This window comes from Agelaius tricolor, unplaced genomic scaffold (genome assembly GCF_023055355.1).
Source record: "Agelaius tricolor isolate 1412-34295 unplaced genomic scaffold, bAgeTri1.0.p SCAF_1, whole genome shotgun sequence".
NCBI classification, from domain to species: domain Eukaryota; kingdom Metazoa; phylum Chordata; class Aves; order Passeriformes; family Icteridae; genus Agelaius; species Agelaius tricolor.
In genome coordinates this window covers 49,480,607-49,497,180 of record NW_027269261.1, presented here as the reverse complement: position 1 = coordinate 49,497,180, position 16,574 = coordinate 49,480,607, and the positions used below count along the sequence as shown (strand labels likewise).

General features: G+C 38.9%; 1 long non-coding RNA gene across 1 annotated transcript in view; it reads right to left on the bottom strand.

The window, feature by feature from the left end:
• LOC139590200 (uncharacterized) overlaps positions 1-16,152 on the bottom strand; it is a 46,468-nt gene extending 30,316 nt beyond the window's left edge. Inside the window, exons 1-2 of the long non-coding RNA XR_011679269.1 lie at positions 16,015-16,152; positions 7,064-7,175 (exon numbers count right to left, since the gene is read on the bottom strand). This is a non-coding gene — a long non-coding RNA (uncharacterized lncRNA). The remainder of the gene's footprint in view (positions 1-7,063; positions 7,176-16,014) is intronic.
• Between the last annotated feature and the right edge of the window lie 422 nt (positions 16,153-16,574).

Sequence of the window (16,574 nt, the reverse complement as noted above, 5' to 3'; positions counted from 1 at the left end):
AAGGAAAAGGTGGATTTCTCTGCTCACACATCTTATTAACAAGGCAGCAGAATTGTGGAAAGAGCTTAAGGTCTGTTTGCACTTTGCAGTCCAGTAATGCTGAAAGATAGCCAAGTTAGTCATGGAGCTAAAAGCAGGAGTAAAAGCAGAGTTGTGCTGTGCCCAGAATAAATTGGACTGTTAAGAAAATAACAAGCCCTGGTGGAACTTGATGGTAGTATAGCTATGGTACCCCTAGGCCAGAGCTAGTATTTCACTGAACACACTCTTATTAATCTCTAGGAGATCCTTAAATGTGGGGTTTGCTTAATGAACTGGAAAAATTAGGAGAATAGATAACAAGAAAATTAATCTCTTTTGCTGTACAAAACAGAATGTATGTCTGGCAGATGCTGCAGTTAAGCCCACCTTAAAACTTTTCACATGTGCCCAATTCTAGCCAGCCACCCAGTGGATCCTGTTTCTCAGAGTGCTGTCTGATACCTCCATACTGGTCCTCCTTCTGATGTGGTTCCCAAATTCATATTTCTTTTCTGTAATCTGATTAAATCCTTTGGGATCACTGTTATGGTGATGTTATGGCATCCAGTATCATTTAGGTGAGGTGAGCTGGAGAGTGTGAAATGGAGGAGCTTAAATGGAATAAATTCCAGGTAGGGAAAGGGTGTTTAAAACCACTCTGCTGCTAAAGTCGCAAAACAATTGTGTGAATAGTGGGATGGGCAATTCCAAGCCTTGAAACAGTTGGATATTAGGAGACCACAGAACATCGAATAATTTATCTTGGTTTAAATTTCACTGGTATAATTATAGGCAAGGTCAGGCTTTTGCATCAGGATGCTGAATTGGACTCAATGATACTGATGAGTCCTTTCCAGCTCAGCACATTCTATGGTTCTATAAAAATGGGTAATCATGCAATGAAAATTTACCTTAGAATTTGGGACAAACTTTGTGTGAATGCAGAGTTAGAATTTATATTAGGATTTATCTATCTCTGCAGAATGTGTCACCCTTGTAATTATTTGTTTACTTCAAAGCCCCATTAAATTAACAGTTTTTAAGATTTATTGCCTGTGTAACAAAAAGTGCTGGAAATCTGAAGGAAATTAGTTTGCAAACCTAGACAAACTGAAAGAAATCAAATTATCCAAAAAGATGTTTCATAATTAGAAGTAAATTGCTACCTGATAAGAAAAATTCCTCTTCCACCTGTCACCAACATAACGCACAGAGTAACTCTATTGCTGAAAGACTTGGAGAGTTGGTAACACTGCTTCTCCCTCTAAAGGGAAGGGTCAGAGGGCTGCTTCACCTACCAGAGAGGAGGCAAAGTGCTTTTAATAAACTTCTGGATATGAAAAAATCCTTCTTCTCTTACAAGCAGATCAAGTCCAGAGTATAGTTTATGGCTATGTGACAACATTTGTGAGATGTTTTCTAGGGTCAGAGGAATCTCATGTTCACACACTTGAGAAATATGTGATGTACTATGATACCACCTGTCTGTGAGGACACAGTTGTCAGGGAAAACCAGCACTTGGCAAAAGAAGTTGTTGAGGCACACTGGTCACTCACAACATGACTGGCATAGTATGCCATGACTGGCATAATTCCCTTTTGTTGATCTGTACAGCTGTGCATCTCAGCTGTAACGTTCTGCCCACAGGAAAGGCTGAGCCATTCTGATGGAATTAAGTGATTCCCCAATATCTAAAACACCATGAGAACTCAGGAACCAAGTCCTCAGGTGATGTAATGAAGGATTGCTCCATTACTGTGTCTGGAGCTCTTGCTCCCCAAGGGTCATGTTCCTCCAGAGAGCTTTGTTTTTTCTGATAGCAATGGAGAGACTTTTATTTTATTAAATGGGTAGCTATTCTGTGTAAACTCTGAATTTTATTTGTAAGTTATGGTATGGGTCACCTCTAAAATCACCTCGGGAGAGTATGATTGGAGTTCCTTCTGCTGAAGCATTTGCCTTAGCTATATTTTCTCCTGCTGTTCAGCTTAGTGATGTGTTTCACTGTGAAAGTCTTGTAGTCACTTATTCCCTTCTCAGGTGACCATCCTTACTGGGAAAGCAACCTGTCCAGCACACAGGAACACTCAGAATTGATTTGAAGCCTTCACTGGAGACTGTACACATCAAGTTAACATTGAAAGGACATACATATTTTATGAGACAGGCTTTTGCATAAGCAGATTAAATGAGATTTTTCAGAAGCAGTGAACATCTGGTGCCAGATGAAAATGCTGTGTTTTTCAATTTTGTTAAACTGTGATATCTGAACAAAATACACAATAGTTATCAAAAAATAATCTGGAATATGTTTAACCATAAAGTGACATAGGATCCCAGTTTTTCATTCTGGGAATTTAGTCATTAGAATTTTTCAGCAAGATTTGTTTATTATATTCAAATATTCTCTAGAACAACCTACTACGTCTTCTTTTTCTTCTCCCCAGATGATATAATCTATAACATCTTGGTTTATATCAGGCTTATATAATAACTATGAAGCAGTAACCTCAAGAGCAACAGATGAGGTGCACTTCGATTCAAGATCATCTGCAATGGGGAATAAATAGGAATTAAATTGACATAGAAGAGAGAAGCACATAGAAAATAAAGTGACATTCTTATACATTTTTTCTAGTTCATTTCTAGAAAAATGGAAATAAAATTGGGAGGTGTTTTTCATACTACTTATAAGCCTTGGAACATATCCCTAGAGTGCTGCCAAAGGAAAATGCTGAAATTTTATATTCTGATTAATGATCATTTCTTCCTATCCCTCTCTGACTCCAACAGCTCTCCATAGGGATAAGACTATTAGAAAGGAATTGGGATTTCAGTTTATGTGGTTTTCTGTTTGATTGCTGCTCAGAATGTGAAAAGAGAAATAGGAAGGAGGAATGAGTTGAAGCAAGGTTTGAGGTGATACCTCAAATGTAGAACTGGTTTGTGTCCATTGAATGTTATTACTGGTAAGCAAAACAATTTCATCAGCTGGAAGGACAGCTTGAAGGTACGACAGGAATCTCCATGTCCAGCTGGAACTAGGTTGGAAACAATAAGGAACTTTTTTTTACCTTTAGGGTAAAAAAACCTTTACCCTACCTTTACCTTTCTATGATAGCTGGAAATAAATATAAATCCAAGACATTAAATATAGTCAAGTAGGCTTTGGCTGTCAGTAATGTCACGTGTGGTACCAGTAGGAGAAAGATACAAGAAAAACAAGTTCTTCTGCTTCCCACAGCTATAGCTTGGATATAGGACTGTAGATTCTCCTGGGTTTTTTTCATACACTGGAAAAAATAAAAGTCATCAAAACTGACAAGTGATATAAGAGATATTTTCTGAAGTACGATGCCTCTCAATGAGATTCATGGCTAAATAAGTTCATTGCTAAATGAAGTTCATGGTTAAATTCTCTATGAAAGAAATGTTCATTGGATAGAAAAATCTGTTGGTCAGCACTGCAGATTAACAATTCAATTTATTATTATTATTATTATTATTACCACCACCATATCTATTTTAAACCATAAAGATTAATTCTTCAAACTCCTCACCTTTGACAAACATCATTCAAAATTCCAAAATTTACAGGCAAAGTATTTAGCTTTTTTGCAACAATACTACTTATTATCCCCAAGTTTTCAGGAATTATCAATCTGCATCTTTTTAATCACCTCTCTTCTCTGTTTCATTCCTTCAATATTGGAAATATTAATGATGCTATTACTCATAGTGCTTTACAATTATTCCCTCTTCAGTTTGGCACAAGTGGTATTTTACTTCTCTGGTTGGCTTTGTTTACACTCCTGTGTTTACACTCCTGTGCACTTTTTGAATTAAACTCCACAGTTTTTTCAGTTGGATTTAACTAAGACTTCTGGCTTCAGTAGAGGGGCAGCTCCTTTCTCAGATGTACATTAGAAACCATGAGTGATTTGGATTTCCACTGCCTGCAGCTTAATCCTCTATCTTCTTTAGTGTAATAGCAGTAGATTATTTTTTTTTATCAATGGTATATTAGTCAAATTTTAAGTTTTCTTTACTCTTACAAGATCCTTAGAAGGATTTTCATATAGGTTTATAACTGACATACAAGCAGATCCACCTCAATCTTGATGTGAATCTGGTTCCTCACCCCTCTGCATCGAAAATCCATTATTCACTAGACATTACTATTTAAAAATTCTCTTTTTATCAGAAGCAATTATGACTTTTTGGGTACATGTCTCACTGACCTTCAAGGTGCCACAAGCAAAACTAGTTCTCACTGTTTCTGCACTCCAGGCAAAGAATTTCCATATTCCCACAGTAAATTGGAGCTACAGTGAGCAGTTAGTATTTAGTGTCTAATTCACTTTAGAAATGTTGTTTTTCTGGTTCTGCCAGCTGTCTGCAGTTTATTCAGAAGTTAAGTCTGCCTCAGACTTCTAAAATTCAGAGCTTTTCAAAAAAGATCTAAAATTTCTTCAGTAAAATTATTTATTAAGTACTTTTGAGCACTGGACACTTTCTAATATGGCACTAGAAGAAGGTGGCTAAAATATGCAGATCTTTTCCAGACAATGCCTTGTAACTCAGTGAGAAGCTGGATGCTTGAGACAGAAATTTTTGCTTTAAATTCTGTGATCTGTATAAAGCAGGATGTCAGACTGGTTGTTTACTAAGAACTTCTGGGATTTTTTCATTGTATGAACAATGCAATATTCAGTGACCCAAATATCAGCAGTGAGAGCGATCTCATTATACCTAAAAAACAAAAGGCTGTGTTATTTTGTCATAGTTGTTAATTCTACATGAACCTTATGCAAAAGAAATAAAATATTTTATTATGAGTATTCTACTTTTGATCCATTTTTCAGGCAACTTTATGTGCTGTTTAAACATCAGCTAAACTTAACAATGTAAGAGAGGACAAAAACTGCAGAGGAACAGTGTTGACTCTGCTTTAAGATTTTTAATCCTAGTATAAGATAAAGAACCTCTCCACTTCATTCTTCCATCTTGCACTGGTAATATCATGCACTATAAATCAGACTTGCTGGTTTATGAATTAGCAGACCTGCAAGCATACCCTGACAGGAGAATTAAATGGTCCAGAGAAAATTGTTTTCAGCCCTGCACTAACAGAGAAGGAGAAGAACACAAAGAATTCTGTGAAGAACTTCTGGTGGACTCAAAGCACCTTAAATCAGTACCTAATATTATCCCTGTATCCAGTGATGTAGCCTATCACTTTCTGCTTTTAGAGATGTGGATCTTGTTTGACATATCCTGAATATGTGAAGTTAGTCACATGGTAGGCTCAGAACCAGGACACAGAGCTGCCAGATCTGAAGTGAGACAGCTCTCATGTCAGGCTTCAGCTTACTTATGTATGCCACATTTGTATTTTCTGGGTTTCCTGTGATTACTAATAAGTAGAATCACTGATCTAGGCAGTACCCTTTACCCTCAATTTCCCTTTCTACTAAGCTTCTCTCTCCAGGATTTTGCTTTGGCCATTATTGCTCACATTTTGAATAGTATTATGGTGACAAAAGCAATCACAGCCATGGAGAGAGCTAAGAAAGTTATTTAAATCATGTTTGACTTAATGGATTTCAACAAAGATCCTGCTGAAACTGGCCTGTGAATAACTACAATATTAGAAAATGGGAAAGGCTTTAAAATGCCATGTTGTTATATAGGACAGACTGGTTACTGACTCCTTATCATAACTGTGTCATCCAAACCATGGATGAGGCCCTAACCGTGCATGGCAGTCCCACATTGAAAAATGAAAAAAACCCCACAAACATGAATAAAGAGTACATATTAAAAGTCAGCAGCATAAAATGATGGAAAGGGCAAAATGGGAGCCATGCCACTGCCTTACTGTTAACAGGTGCACTGACTATGCATTTATAGAATCATACAATGGTTTAGGTAAGAAGAGAACTTTAAGATCTTCTAGTTCCAACTCCCCTGCCATGGACAGGGACACCTTCCACTGGACCAGGTTACTCAAAGACCCATCCAGCTTGGCTTTGGACACTTCCAAGGATTGGGCATCCAACTTCTCTGGACAACCTGTTCCTTCAACACACCACCATCACATCACGTAAAGTATTTCTTCCTAATATCCAATCTACTCTCTTTCAGTTTGAAGCCACTACCCCTTGTCCTATCACTGCATGACATTGTAAAAAGTCCCTCTCCAGCCCTCTCATAACTCCCCTTTAGGTGCTGGAAGGTGCTGGAATTGCTTGTATGTAAACGCCTCAGTTGACATCTCCAGATATCTCTATTGATCTTTATTGACATCAGCCACAGAGGAACGAAACCCTGCAGCTATTTATCTATGGGTGAAATTTAAGTCAGATGCAAATGATCACCAAGTGAACATTTTTCAAAATGTCCCTATTTTTCAAAAATCCTAGGTAGCTGCTCCCACGAAAAGTCAAAGGTGTTCTGATTAATAGTTTCACTTAATTTTTTTACCATTTCACTGGTTAAAATGACCTTCTATCCATTTTGAGGCTTCTATTCAGAGCAAATATCCCTGGTAATGAAATCCTCACTAAAATACATTAATTTATGTACGAATGCATCCCTTATGCTGTTTGTGTCCCTGCTGCCTCTGCTCTGGCTTCCATCAGCTGCCGGTCTCTGGCTCAGGGCACAAACTTGGATTGTCCCAGAGGCTCCCTGGCAAGAGCACTGGGTCCTTTGCCACCCAGTGCCACAAAGAGAAAATGAGGAAGATCTTTTTGGGACAGTCTGCCTTTTTTCCTATCCTTCCCACCCCATCACTGTTCTGCCTGCTAAACTGCTGAAAATGGTCACCCACCAGCTGAGTGATCCTAAAAAAATTCCTGTCCAGTTGCAATTACAAAGATGGACATTTAAGTCCACCCTCTTTTGTATTTTATGAGAGGGAAAGGAAGATCTATGTCCCCAGCAAACTTGAGCTCTGACTGGAAAAGAAATTGAAAAAATATTATAGATCTGCAATATCATTTCATAAGTCAGACAAAAATGTTATATAATAAATACCTGCTCTCATCCTCCTTCACTGAAGCTGTTTTTCATTTTGATTGGTGATTTTAAAAAGCTCATTTCTTAGTTTTCTATTTTTCCTCTAGGAAGGTTTTCCATCATGCAGCTCCTATAAATATATGAAAACAGAGATCACAATAAACCAATATATTTACTGAGACTAGAACATTCTTTCTTCGCAAATGAAATGATGCTGGTGCTATTAACAGCTGAAAATACTTTACTGAGGTATCAACAGCCTCAGGATCTGTATTAATAACAGGCTTGTTAGAGTGTGAAATGTCTCGTGGCTTTTCTCCAGGGTATTTAAACAAATACACTGCTAAGAATAAGGGAATGATTTTACTTTTACTCTCACTTTGAGACTTTCAAATTTTCATTGACTTTACAGATATCTGTGCTGCTTTGCAGTCGTGTAAGTGAGAGAAGCATCAAGCCAGAGTCCACACATGGAAGCAGGTCTGAAAGATCATCTGGAAATAGTGTTATTGAAGGGACCATTAGTCAACTTATTAGACAATGACAAAAACCACATCGTAACCGTAAGACTTTTCCCTTCTTTTTTTGGCACCCATGTAAATTCAGTTTCTTCTACTTGACATTTAAGAATTCTGAATAAATTAAAATAAACAAAAAGCAAACCAGAAGAAAACAAGCAAGTTGCAAAATTTATATCAATCATTCCTTGTGTTCTGAGCTTGGTTGCAACCATTGATGTATTGCTCCAAAATCAGATTTGTTTTGTGAGTTGTTTTAATTCAGGGAGGGGAAATCTGCCCAAATATCTTTTTTATATTGTATTCAAATTAGAGGGTATGAGATAATCAGCATTGAAAAAGATTGTGTCATTCAAAAGATTAAAACAAGTAAAAGGGAATAAATTGCTTAAGGCATCAGTCCATCAAAAGTTCGGATAGAGTCCCCAAAAGTGGCACATACTAACTCTCTAAACCTAATCCAGAATCTTTATTAGAAGGCTTAACTACTTATTTTGGTATAAACATGATTGTGCCTCTGAGGTGACCAGAGATTGTTGCACAGCCAAATGAAAGTAAGGCTGCTGGGCACACATTGCCTTTGGGAGCTGAAGTTATCTAGCTGCTAAAATAGAGGAACACAAAATAAGTAGCAATGAAAATAACTTTGTCATCTAGTTTAACCCCTTGCTCAAACTGGGGGGAAATTCCAGTCAGGACTCAGTTTTCTTCCACTTTTTCAAACAAATTGGCTCAGGGTTTGCTGAGGGCTGGTTTAGCAATATATTTTTTGTTTGCCATTTCTGTCCAGTCACTCAGTAAAACAATTACTGCATTTGTGAGAATAATGCTAGCTGTGTCTGTGACAGTAAGTCATTGATCTGGAAGTAGTCTTGGAAGTGGAACTTACTGGTGTCCTTGCCTGCAGAAGGAAGCTGTTTAGAGATGTCTATTGGCAGATAGCAGATGTGAAAGATTGCAGAAGAAGGATCCTGTGTTTTGTGAAATTCAGGACTGAGAAGGGAATCAGCATCCTGCCCTGTCACATCCCAACCAAAATAACGCTCTCAGGACTAACAGTGCCCTCAGAAGCAGTGCACTGCAAATGCTGCCAAGCTCTGTGAGCCAAAACCAGCATCATAGAAAAACAAGGAGTCATAACTGCTCTTCCCTGCAAGAACTGAAAATGCACTGGAAGACTAAAAAGGATGAAGGAGGGATTGTATCACTTGAAAAGACAATAGTGGGAAAACACTGGAAATTAATACTACCGGTATATCAAAACTATTAAGCTTTCAGCTTCACTTGCTATTTTCAATGACATTTCCTCAGCTAGAAGGTGAGCTGTATCATAAATACTCTGGAGTCACAGATCATTTGAGCAGCTTCAGTCTGGGCAATGTTTGTTTGTGATTAGTTTTACAAGAGTGCATGGAATAATTTAAAATTGAGTACGTGAAACATACTTTTGCTAATCACATGTTCTCTCTATTCATGCTTGAATTTATATTCCCAATTATCTTTATCAACAAACATTTCCAGATTGCTTCTGACTTATCTATTAAAATATACTTGGTGCTAATTAAAACTGTGTAAAACCTACTAATCATGCTGTCAGCTGCCACTAGCTCCATGGAGATGGCAAGATTATGGAAAAAAAATCAAATTTAAATTGTATGGTTATTTAACCTGGTATTTGTTGATGGGTCTATCACCCTGGAACTGTTCAAAAGGCATGTAGATGTGGCACCTGGGGACATATTTTAGTGGTAAATATGGTGGGGCTGGGTTAGTGGCTGGCCTCAATGATCTTAGAGGCCGTTTCCAACCCTTATGACTCAATTCTATGTTTCCACAGTTGTTCTAAAGGGCAGGAAAAAGGATATACTTAAGAGGCTGAGACAGAGGTTACCAGATGCTCGAAAATGGTGATCAGTTTTCTAAATATTTGCACATGATAAAGTGTAGGCAAAGGCCCTTGCAAGACATGTTCCAGTGTGCTTTTTGTAAGTAGGACTTAAACAATTAATTTCAATTTGCACTCAGTAAATAATTCCATGTCAATCAGAAAGTAGCAAATGCAGAACTGTTTTGCAGTGTAATAAGCCAAAAAAAAAAATCACAAGTTTTTTTCCACTTGAGAACATTGCCTACCATTATGCACTTGCTATTTTGTCTTACTGAATTATTTAATTGTTATTGACTTCCAGGCTGGTAGCACCCAGATGCTTGGAGACGTCTCAAGCAGTGATTGAATACGTGATCATGCACACTCTCCAAAACATAATCGTACCTGAATTGTTCTGGTGTCAGTTATCAAGGCAAGAAATACCTTTATATGTTTTTTACTCCTCAGAACAGAAATTAAGATCTGGAAAGATCGGGGCTATTACAAGTCCTGCAATTGACCATGAGCAAGCTGGCAGAAATGTCCTGTTTTCAGAGGGACTTATGTGAACACAGCACAGGCCTGCATGGAGCAGGGCTGCAATCCCAGTTTATCACTTAATGGCACTCCAAGGCTTAGCTCTGTGCGCACAGGGTGAGTCCAGCAATATGAGTTCATTAAAGGCACTGACAAAGACATGAGAGACATTCATAACAGAGTCAGAGACTCAGAAAATAAGCTGAATTGGAAGGGACCCTCAAGGATCATCGAGTCCAACTCCTGACCCCGTGTACAACACCCATCACAGTGTGCTGGGACACTCATGTCACATCATGTGCTGGGAGCATTGTTCAAACACTTGTTTGGATTCTGTCAGGCTTGGTGCTGTGAGTATTTCCCTGGGGAGCCTGTTCCAGTGCCCAGCCATCCTCGGGGTAAAGAACATCTTTCTAATACCCAGCCTAACCCTCCTCTGACACACCTTCGGGCCACTGTCTCAGGTCCTATCACCGGTCCCCAGACTGAAGAGATCAGTGCCTGCCCCTCCTCTTTGCCTCACAAGGAAGTTGAAGACTGTGATGAGGTCTCCTCTCAGTCTCCTCCAGGGCCAACAGGCCAAGTGACCTCAGCCATACAGCTTCCCCTCAAGATGGTTTACCGTCCTTGTGGCCCTCCTTTGCATGTTTCCCAATATCTTAAGGTCTTTTCTATATTGTGGTGCCCAAACCTGCACACAGGACTCAAATTTTCAATGTTGTATTTGCTTTGCTTTGTTTGTGGTTTTGTTGGGTTTTTTTTTTTCCATTTAGGCATTCATGTCTCACTAGCTAAAATACTAAACTTCTGCAATGATTGCATAGGGTTTGTTGAAGACACAATATATTGGGAAAGTGTTAGCTTTCCAAAAGTATTCTTCAATCAGTAAGGAAACAGCAGGGTGAAGAAGTGTAATAGTATTTCTCCAAAAATCCTCATGCCTAGGTACAGCTTGTGTTGGAATCAAAGATCAAATAACTTTTTTTATAATAATCACCAACTGCAGTGGAAGCACAGAACAGAGGAATTTGCTCCTTAGATCCGTATTTCTAAAGGCTCCTGGGCTGTTTCACAATCACTGCTGATGATCAGTGCACTCAAGCTCTGGTTTGCTGCTGTTCATAGAGAGAATGGGAAACTTGTTGAGGTAAGAACCTCCTTCAAATCAATTTATTGCATCATTAAAGGGTGAGAAAGTAGAGTTCTACCAAGAGATAAAAATCCTAACCCTCAGATATTAGCTATAGCCATATAAGAAATTATTCTTAAGGCTATAGTCATATAAAAAGTTAATCTCTTTATTCTTGCCCCATAGTAAAAGAAGAGGGAAAACTTGAAATATCAGGTACCTCCCTGATAAGTATCTCACTTCTCACCCACACAGGCAACTATCTACCTAGCTCTTGTGGATACATCCCCATGTGCTGTTAAGAAAACAAGGTTAGAAATAACAGATTTCTAGTTAGATCTGTTTGTTTGCAACTATTTTGCTCAAGATATTAAAGTTTTGTAGAAATAAGGCTACAGCATTCACTTATTTACATCAATTAAGTATAAAGTTCAGCACTGTGTATACAGCTATTTCTAGGAAACAGATACATCAGATTAGGGTTTTTTTCAGAGAAAGGGCTGAAAATTCATGTCATATTCCTGAAAAAAACTGTGGAAGACCCCAAAAAAAAATCAGAAGAGAGATACAGTCTTGGTATGGACGGTGATGAACAAGGGTAGAAAATACACATATCCAGTTTCCAGAAGTGCAGTGCCATTCCGACAACTGCTCATGGTAAGACAATTGCACTAAAAATGTTCCATTAGGTGCATGTTGAACATACACTAATAATATTGGCAGGAGATCTGAAAAGTCCATACAACTCTGAGGCTGTCTAGAAGTGTGATACTTTAAAATCAGTAAAAGTTGTATTCTGTCTCCAAAGTAGGGATATGAACCTCAGCAAGATGATTCTGTCGGGTTTAAATTAAACCTAATCATAATATATGCAAATTGGGAAGAGGTACTGGAGGAAGGGCAGCACTTGTGGTAAGTTATTAAAAAAGATATAGGTACATGTATATTAAGGATTAACTTTACTTCTACCATCCTTCATATATTAAATGCAAATAAATGTAAACACAGAGGTACCAATGATATTTGCCATTCTACAAAGGTATTCTACAGATGTCTTTAATATAGAGCTTGAATTATGAGAAGAGCAGAATAAATGATGTGTGCAGTGGCTTAGGATAAGCTTAAGAAAGCTGAGAAGTCTCCAAGTCATTGAGAAGGTATCTTACAGTACAGAAAAAAAAAGAGGAATAAGAATGGCAAATTAAGAGAACTGCTTAAAAGCAGGGAAAAGAAGGCCTGTGGTATCCTGGCCTGTATCAAGAATAGCATGGCCAACAGGACCAGGGAAGAGATTGTCTCCCTGTACTCAGCACTGGTGAGGGCACACCTTGAGTCCTGTCCAGTTCTGGGCCCCTGCACTGCAAGAAGGACATGGAGGTGCTGGAGCAGGTCCAGAGAAGGGCAACAGAACCGGGGAAGACTTGGAGCACAAGTCTTGTGAGGCGTGGCTGTGGGAACTGGGTATGTTTAACCTGGAGGAAAGGAGGCTCAGGGGTAACCTTATCACTCTCTACATCTGCCTGAAAGGAGAGTGTGGCCAGGTGCGGGTGAGTTTTTCCTCACAGGCAACCAGCAACAGGACAAGAGGACATTCCTGCCTTCTGGAAGGCTCCTTTATCTAACCAACCTCCTGTCATCAAAGAAGTTTTCAATACTAACCTCCTTTTCTCCATTCCTATTCAATGAGGGCTCTTCTGTCCATTAATAGCCTGGACTTAGCCCATTTTCTTGCCTGTTTTTTTTCCCTACTTCCTTGGGATCTTTCCCTGCTCCTGGCAGAAGGGTCTTGCTGTCTCAAGGGTTTCCTCTGCACTGAACCATTCCTCTGCTGCTTCATTTTTTCTGCTGCTTTGTCCCTAGCTATTCTGATTTTTAACTCTCCTATAATTGGTCTGTTTGTTCCCAGTTTTGCCCAGTACTCCAGTCTTCAAGTCTTCCACCCACATTTGTGTTTCTGTCTTTGAGCCTCATTCCTTTGCACCCTCTCAGCTCCTGCCACAGTTTCAGCTGCATTTGGAAAATATGAGTCCCTAATAGGAGAGGCTGATTGCTGTTGTACAGATAGCTTCATCATATAATTTGCAAAACACCAGAGGGACAGTGGTTTTAGCAATGCTAGTGGGCAATCCCAGAGATTGCATAAGGTCCCAAAAATCCTTAAGAAGCCTTAGGAAGAATTTCTAAAAATTCCAATCCCTCAATTTCATTGGTATGTTCTCCGTGTAAGGTTCACTGTCAGTGCTTGCAGTCTATTAATCTATTACTGACTGGAAAAAGAAGTGTGGTTTTCTTGATAAGGGAGGGAAGATGGCACAGCAACCAGACTGCTCTTTGAGTCTTTTTGAGGCACAATCAAAACGTGACTCTGTGTAATAAGATTCTCACGTGACTCTGTGTAAATAATGGCATTTCTCTGTACTTCCATTCAGTATGAAATGAGGGAGATGGTTTTCTTTCCTCACTGAATTGTTGCAAGGATGAATACATTACAGGTTTTAAAGGGCTCCGTGACTACAACAGTGTGGCACTGTGAGTGCCTAGGAAACAAACACAATTTATTACTCTTATCCCCAAAGCCTAACAGTTTTCTGGTAGCATTAAGCAGAAATGTTTTCAATAGCTTTTTTTAACATATATTCCCTTTTCTTTCATACAGTAGTTGCATTTGCATATTCCTCATGCATAATTACAGAAAAATGCTACAATATCTGATGGGATGGAGAAGACCCAGGTTCCTGCAGCTCAGGAAAGGTCATTAGAGTGATTTAGATTTCCTTTGGCATTAAATAGGGCTGTTTATTCTGTTAGTAAGAAGAACATTTTGTAAACATCATTCATATTCCAAATGAGTATATGTATCATACATTTGAATCTCGTGACTTTCCTTCCTCTCAAAAAAAACATGAAGAGTGTGAAATCCAGAAAAATACCATGGGCATCACTCCAAGTCCTTGTATATTTTATATGAACATTAATTTTTGCAATTGCTGTTGGGACTTCATATGAATTAAAGGGGCTTCAGGATATTGGTGGAGGTCACATTTTGGTGACAGCTTCTTGTAAATGTTACTTAGAGGCTACTGGCCTTAGTCCAATACCTTAAGAGATTTCTCATTTAGCTTCACATTTTTATGAGAGATAAACTAGTCTCATAGAAGCAGATCAATTTATAAACAGTCGGGTTTCTCCTTGCCTCACTCCTGAAATCCTAAAACCCAATGCATAATGTTTAAATCCTTTTTCTAACCTGCAGTACCATGTATGTTTCCCCTTAAGGAAAAAAATTGAGGGATTCCAGCTTTTCTCTAAATTAAGCTAATAAAAATTTTTATCATGATTTAATTCACTGTGGGAGATTGCTATAAATTGCTACAGATATGATTGCTCAAGATTCCAGGCACTCTTCTGATGTATGGAAGTTGTTAGATATTGCAAGTGGTCAGAACCACTAACTATTTGCATAGGGTATCTGACAAAAAACCCCAGTGTGAATAAAGGACCCTCACATATCCACTTCTCTCAGTGTAGAGATGGCAATAAGTGCAGCTGAATTCTTTTTTAAAAGTAAGAAAAATGAAAGAGGACAAGGTCGATACTTTCTCAGAACTTTATGGTAGATTGTGTTTATGGCATTTTTCTCTAGTGAACATGTGGAAAACTACTAATAAACTAAAATTTTTTCGTAAAACAGTTCCTTTTCCATCACACAAACAAACATTTCTTGTTTTTCAGATAGACTGATGAAATAAAAAAACTAATTGATTGTTCTTGATAAAAATCAATCAGTATAGCATGTGCAATGACTTTGAAGTGCATTCCACAAGGAAAACACGTCATACTTTGAATCTGCCAACCTTGAGAATATGTCCTTAATTTTTAGCCAGACATTTTAACACAGTGGATAAAAATAGGCATTTAGGTAACCTGGAAAATTAGCTCTGCAGAGAGCAGGTTTATAATCACAGAAAATAAAGACAGCAACAACTTCCCCAAAGACTGTAGATGCTGGAGACATGCAATATTTTGTGCATTAATTATTGTATTTCCCATTGCAAATCCCTTGTAACATTTTTGGGAAGTTTTTCCTACAGCCTGCTACTTGTCCCACGGCATCAGAAGAGGATGTGATGTCTGTGCTGTGGAAGACACGGTGTTGGTCAGAGTTGCTGCTGAGAAAAAGAAATCTTTTGGAGCATCCATAGAGTCTGAAGCTGGAGAATTTTGTCTGGTGAGGTTGCCCCTGGATGTGCAATTTACTATTTCAATCTGTTGAAAACTCATAATAAGAAGGTTTAATTGCATCATTTGGAAGTAGTCTTTATGAAGGAGACATATCTTCATAACGGCTTACCTCAGAGTTGTTCAGTTCATACAGATTTGACTATCTACAGTTCCATCGTATAAATGACATTGAAAAATGGGGGAGGGATGTCTTTCTGCCTTTCTCACTTACTATTTGTTTAATTTGAAGTTAGGTCTAGGGACAGGAATGTTATGCTTCAGGCTTTATGCCCTTTATTTTTTGTTCAGCTCCTGACAGAAGCTGCTACATCTGGGCACCCGCCTGCTGATCCCCCATCTGCCCTTTGCTGCCTTTGATGGGACTCAGGCACCCAGTCAGGGCAGCAGGTGAGAGGTGGGCAGGCAAAAGTGGTGGGTTTGACAAAGGCTTGGCTGGGGGGGAAAGCAAACCTCCTGGTTTCTACTGCCTGAAAAGCTGGGCTGCTATCTCAGCTCTCCCAGGCACACCAGCACCACAGAAAAGAGCACATCACAGTTACAGCAGGCTCCTGTCCTGCCCTGCTGCCTGACAGCCATGCACACAAAGCATAACACTCCTGAGTACCCTGCTACTATCACAGTCTAGTTCAGACCCCCCTCATGCATGCCTCTCCAACCCCCTTACCCACAAACTTACCCCAGCAGCCCTGGCCTCCCTCTCTGATGTACTCAGAACAAGCAAAGTTTGCATTTATGGGTGTATTTCCATAATGCTGCTTGTGGAAGGGCAGATTAACCATAGACTGAAATTAATTGGCATGTGAAATTATTTGAAAATGCAAATTAGTCCATCAAATAATTTGAAACGTCATGCATGGTGCAGCACAAAATTTGGCAGGGAGAAAGAGTGATTATCACAGGTAGACAAGCCAGCAGATGGCTGAGTGCTCAGAAAGAGTGGCTGTGAGAAAAGGATGTTGTTCATTGCTCCTGGACTGCCTCGTTCCATGCTAATAAACAGCCATGAATACAGCAATGAAAATGTCAATCAGCTTTTTGTTGTACTGGGGCATTAACATAACACTGATATCGGCATAAGTGCAATACTACCATGCACTTATCTCTGCAGGGTCAACTTAAACTTTAATATTTCCAAGGCTGTAAATGAGAGCTGGTAAAGGGAGGTGTGGTTTTAGTGGGAGAGTAATTATGCTCATTATTTTCCACATTTGCTATTCCTTGGTGATTCAATGAATT